A 6562-nucleotide genomic window follows, 5' to 3' on the forward strand; every position below is an offset into this window, starting at 1 on the left:
TTTAGTCCACTTTTGTATCCTTCCCTTCAAGGCTCAGGGGTCCAAGATTATCTTCTGTGTCTGTGTTAATTGGTTTCCCTTTTCTTTGTTGAGGAGCATCTGTGCAGTCTTTCTGCCTAGTCCGCCATCTTGCAGGAACTCCCAGTGAGATATTTTGGTGCATATAAGTGTCTCATTTTTAGAAGATCCCAGTCATCTATTTTGTCTTCTGGTCTTTATGCATTTTCAGTTATATTTGATAGTGTATTTATGCCCTGAATGAGGGCCCCTAAGTTGATCCCTATTTTTTTCTTTGATGGTCTTCATGTTTTTACATTTTACATTCAGGTCTTTGATTCAACTTGAGTTCACTTTTGTATACATTGTGAGATATAGGTCCTGTTTCATTTTTCTGCAAATGGATACTCAGTTTTGCCAACACTATTTGATAAAGAGATGATGTCTTCCCCATTTAATGGGTTTTGGCCCTTTGTCAAAGATCAGCTGTCCATAGATGGGTTCAATTCTGTTCCATTTTCCTATGTGTCTGTCATTGTACTAGTCCCAGGATGTTGTAACTGCCATGGCTATGTAGTAGGTTTTGAGATAGGGGAGTGTGAGGCCTGCTACTTTGTTCTTTTTTAGTAGTGCTTACTGGTCACTTTCCTTTCCATATAAAGTTGGTGATTAGTTTTTCCATCTCTTTAAAGAAAGATGATGCAATTTGGATCAACACAAAAAATGCAGTGCATTGCCATCAAGTTAGATCCAACTCATAGCAGCTCATACTTGGGATTCTGAGGCAGTACCACTATGGAAGTAGATTGCCCGATCTTCCTTCCCAGGAGTGGCTGGTGAGTTTGAACTGTCAGCCTTCTGGTTAGCAGTCAAATGCCTTAGGCACTACGCCACCAGAGGTCCCTCAATCTGGATCAGGATTGCATTATATTTGTAGATTGCTTTAGGTAGTATTGACATTTTCACCATGTTAAGTCTTCCTATCTATGAACATGCTGTAATTCTTACATTATGCAGGTCTCTTTTGGTTTCTTGTGATAGTGCTTTGCAGTTTTCTTTGTATAGCTCTTTTGTGTCTCTGGTTAGATTGATTCCTAAGCACTTCATCTTTTGGGTGGTTATCATAAATGGTATTGCTTTCCTGATTTCCTTTTCAGAGTTCTTGTCATTAGTGCAAAGGAATCCTACTGATTTTTTTATGTTTATCTTGTACCCTGCCATTTTGCTGATACTTTTAATTAGTTCCAGTAATTTTCTTACTGAGTCTTTGGAATTTTCTATGTACAAGATCATATCATCTGCAAATAGATAATTTTACTTCTTCTTTACCAATTTGGACGCCTTTCATTTCCCTTTCTTGCCTTATTGCTCTGGCTAGGACTTCCAATACAATATTGAATAGGAGTGGTGATAAAGGTCATCCTTGTCCGGTTCCCATGCACAAGGGGAATGCTTTCAGTCTCTTCCCATTGAGAATAATGTTGGATGTTGGTTTTGTATATATGCCTTTAATTATGCTGAGGAATTTCCCTTCTATTCCTAGTTTTTCAGCATTTTTATCAGGAATGGGTGTCAGACTCTGTCAAATGCCTGTTCTGCATTGATTGATATGATCATGTGGTTCTTTTCCTTTATTTATGGCAAATTATGTTGCTTGGTTTTCTAATGTGGAACCATCCTTGCATAGCTGATAGGAATCCCAGGCAGTCATGATGTATTATTATTTTTTTGATATGTTGTTGGAGTCTATTGGCTAGGATTTTGTTGAGAATTTTTGTGCCCATGTTCATGAGGGATCTTAGTCTGTAATTTTTTTTTTTTTTTTCAGTGGTGCCTATTCCTGGCTTTGGTATCAGGGTTATGCTCACTTCATAAAATGAGTTCAGGAGTATTTCTCCCTTTTCTATATTCAAGAACATTTTGAGTAGAATTATTTTCAGCTCTTCCATGAATGTTTGGTAGACAAATTCATTAAATATTATTTACAGTTTTTTTTAAATTCAACCTTTTTTTTTTCTCACCATACTTCCTTGCATCTCAGGCCTTTCATCTGGGGTCATTGTCTTCCTGCCTATTCTTTGGAAGTTCATTTAGAACCAGGTTATTATTATTATTTGAAATTTCTTTTATTTAACCCACTAGTTGGACAATAGATTGCTGGTTATGGAATTGTAATTTGATCATTATTTTCCTCCAAATAACACTAAATACAGTATTTCCTTGGCTTCTGGATTACACTGTTGCTGATGAGAAAAATATGTTGCCAGTCTAACTGTCCTTCTTATGTCATTTTTCTTTCTGGATGTTTTTATTTATTTTTTTTTCTTTTCTTTTTTTAAATGTTTTTGATATTTTACAGTTTCCCTGGGATGAATCTAGGTATGGATTTTTATTTATCCAGCTTGGGATTCATTAAGATTCCTAGGTTTGAGCATTGAGGTCTTAACAAGAATTCTGGAAAATTCTGGTGATTCCTTAAAAAGCTGGAAATAGAAACACTGTATGATCCAGCAATCCCACTACTAGGTATACATCCTAGAGAAATAAGAACCATGACATGAACATATATATGCACACCCATGTTCATCATATCACTATTCACAATAGCAAAAAATGGAAACAACCTAAGTGCCCATCAGTGGAGGAATGGATCAACAAAGTATGGTACATACACACAATACTATGCAACATTAAAGTACTATGATGAATCTGCAAAACATCTTATAACATGAATAAATTTAGAAACCAGTATGCTGAATGAAATTAATCACAAAAGGATAAGTATTGTGAGCCACTGTTGTAAAAAATCGAAAAAAAGATTTTCACCCAAAAAGAAATATTCTTTGGTTACTAGGGATGGGTAGTGAAGGGAGGGTAAACCACTAAGTAGAGGGTAAACACATACTAACTTGGGTTGAGGGGAAGACAAAAAATAAAGATGGCAAACCTGTTATTAGCTCATGAAATTAATCACTGCAATTCTCTGTATCAAATTATCCAGTAGAAGCTTATTTCCCACCCCTAACCCATCTTCCTTTTGACTTCAACAAAAAACTAACCAATCAAACAATTGTATTATAATTTCTTTGCTCTATGGACTCAGGTAGCATAGTGCCTAAGGCATCTGACTGCTAACCAGAAGGCTGGTGGTTCAAACCCACCAGCCACTCCTTGAAAGGAAGGTTGGGCCAATCTACTTCCATAGAGATACCACCTGGGAAACCCAAGGAGGGGTCACTGAGTCAGATTCGACTTGATGGCAGTTGAGTGAGAGTTGTTAGAGACATCGTTTCTCATTATGTGGTCTGGTTTCTTCTGATGTATTTTTCTGAATAAATCCTCTTAATTTCGGAAAACAAAATAATAAATTTGGATTCAACCAACCAATCTAACTGTTCCAGGGAGAAAGATGCTTGTTGCTTTGGACTCTGTACAGATTCTTTCAATACATTTTGAATCCACTGTTTGCTCACTTTTTCCTTCGCTTTCTCTGACCATAGCTTCCTCCCAGTGCATGGTGAAGACCCTGTCCCCTCCTCCTGTACCACACCATGACCTTGATGGGAATAATTGGTTGAACAGGCCTGGATTATCCATGCAACTGGTTATTGCCTAATAATACTTCATTAATCTTCTTTCTCTGTTTTCAAACTCATAAGCACAATCACAATGACAGTGAGATTATGTGTTTTCCTCTAAATGAACATGGCTATGCCACAAGGACCAGTGACTTCAGTGTGGCAAAAGCTTCTTCCTGGGCCTGCCCTGCTTAGTCAGGTGGCCATGGGCAATACAATGAAGTGTGTAGAAACATACAATTAGTTAGGCTCAAGGAACATTACAAACTCGTAGAGCTGTATACCCTCACCGTAGGAACAAGAAAGTTTCTTTTCATTCTGGCCAAATAAAGGGAACAATTAAACAATTAAGTTTAAAGGGTAATTACCTTTTTGCACTCCAAGTATTTCCATTTTTGCAACCTAGAGAGATCATAATATACCACAAACCAAGGAAAACAACCACTTTAGTTAACACCTCTTTCTATGAAATTGGCCATTCTCAACTATTTGGAAGGCTGGTTACCAGAGCTCCCCCCCACTTTAGTTTTGGAAATGAAACAGGTTGTCCCTTTTTGTTGGGAGCTCTGGTAGCATAGTGGCTAAGACACTTGCCTGCTCACCAGAAGGCTGGCGGTTCAAACCCACCAGCCACTCCTCGGAAGGAAGGTTGGGCAATCCTACTTCCGTAGTGATACTGCCTCGGAAACCCAAGGAGGGGTCGCTATGAGTCAGGGCTGACTCGACGGCACATAACAACAACAACAACAACCTGTTATGACAACCAGGAAGGCTATATGGTGGAATGAGCCAGAGATGCTATAAATACCCTGCAATTTAAAGGGTGCTCTTAAATGAAGAACACTGCCACTCAAAATGCCAAGAATGCCTTTCTTAGAGAATCACTGCTGGGTTATGATGGCAGAAACCACATCTTTATATTTTTATTCCTGTAGCATCTAAGCTCAGTGCTTTACACTTAATAGGCATTAAATACTTCTCAAAATCTATTTCATGCACGTGTCTGTTTGCCCAAAGCTCAGTCTAATCACATTATTATGGAAACTAGTCATATTATGAAGGTAGGAACCACTTCTTATTTGTAACAGACAGTACTTGACTGTAGTTGGAATTACTGCAGCTATCACAGAAACAGGTTTTTTCCAGTTGCATTGTTGATACTCTCAACAAAGTACAAATCCATGGCCAGTATGTTTTTTTTCCATTTAGGCAGAACTGATAGATATGCCTAATTTTGATTGGACCCATTTACCATCATAGGCCAGTTCTTCCTTAGTGGCTAAAACAGGTAACATCACATGTTAAAACCCCCATATTGTGTATAGCCCAAAGAGCCTCAACCTTGCTGGTCAGAGGCATTTCCTGGCAAGACATCATAAAAATGGTCATGGTTCCATATCCCTTACTTTAAGATGATTTATTATAACCTCACTCAAGAGTAAATAGGAGGAGGACTTCCAGTAAGATGGAGAACTAGGCAGACAAGCAACGCAGACCCTCTTCAACAAAGAAAAGGGAAACCAGTTGACAGAGATACAGAAGATAATCCTGGAGGCCTGACCTTTGAAAGGAACTACCACAGGAGCTCTGGTAGCGTAGTGCCTAAGACACTTGACTGCTAACCAGAAGGCTGGAGGTTCAAACCCACCAGCCACTCCTCAGAAGGAAGGTTGGGCAATCTACTTCCGTAGTGATACCGCCTCGGAAACCCAAGAAGGGGTCGCTATGGGTCGGGTCTGACTCGACAGCATGTAACAACAACATACAGAAGTGGATTAGACACCAACTAGTGGAAAAACCTCAACAAAAACAGTGAACAGAGATGGTCACAGCTGCAGACTGTTGGCTACTCTGACGGGACCAACAGCCTGAATATTTCCAAGTGGTGTTGGGACCTGAGAATTGACCTAAAGATCAGCCCTGGTCACCAAGGACTGAAGAGATGACTGTGCTGGTGGCCTATGACTACAAAGGGAAACAACAAGGAAGGGAGACAACCTGAGTTGTGGACTTTCTGCTGTCCAGAGGGTGCATCCATTTTCATTGTTACACACAGCAGCCATTTTGGATATTTAAAGTGATCGAGGGCACAGCCATTTTGAATGTTTACAAGTGGTGGCCATTTTGGATTTTAAAGTGATAGCATTCTTATCCAGATTCCAGGGACCTAAGAATGGGCTGTGTTTGCCAAGGTTGGCAGGGACATACAAGAGGCTGACAACAGGAAAGGAGACAGGTAGTGAGTGTATAAGTGCTGTCAACTAGTGAATAGAGGAGCACAGCACAGTACCCTGCTTATGTAGATAACATTCAAACAAAACAAAGAGAACGAAAATCATGTGCAAGTCACTCCAACATACAATCACCAATTAAATATAAACACAAAAACATCACAATGCCTCAGAGACAGCAGAGCATCTCAGTCCACTCAAAGAAGCAAAATAAAGCAGGAGAAACAAAAGACCAGGATACAGACCCAAAAACACATCCCTTAGGAAGACGCACATTAGAACTCCCTGGTAAGGAATTCAGAAGAATTATATTTAGGTATGTTCAACAAATTGAGAGACAGATCAAGGAAAACACTGACAAAATTGGGAAAACACGAGAAAACCCCACAATTTTGAAAGACAATACAAGAACAAAATGATAAAATAAATGAAAAACTAGAAATGATACAAAACCTATAGACAAAAATCCAGAAGATTAATACTGAATTTGCATCAATAGATAAGACATTAAATGGGCAAAGGAGTAGAATTGAATCAATGGAAGACAGAATTAGTGAAAAGGGATCAATCAGAAAAAAGATCAAAACAAAATGAAAAAAGCCTAAGGTTTATGTGGGATACCATCAAAAGGAATAACCTCCATGTCATCAGAATTCCAGAACAGGAAGAGACAAATAAAACCAAAGAGAAAATTGTCGAAGATTTGTTGGAAGAGAATTTTCCTGGTATGATGAAAGATGAGAATATATCCATTCA

The sequence above is a fragment of the Orycteropus afer genome, unplaced genomic scaffold (genome assembly GCF_000298275.1).
Source record: "Orycteropus afer afer isolate SDZICR_OR568_19922 unplaced genomic scaffold, OryAfe1.0 scaffold00109, whole genome shotgun sequence".
Classification (NCBI taxonomy): domain Eukaryota; kingdom Metazoa; phylum Chordata; class Mammalia; order Tubulidentata; family Orycteropodidae; genus Orycteropus; species Orycteropus afer.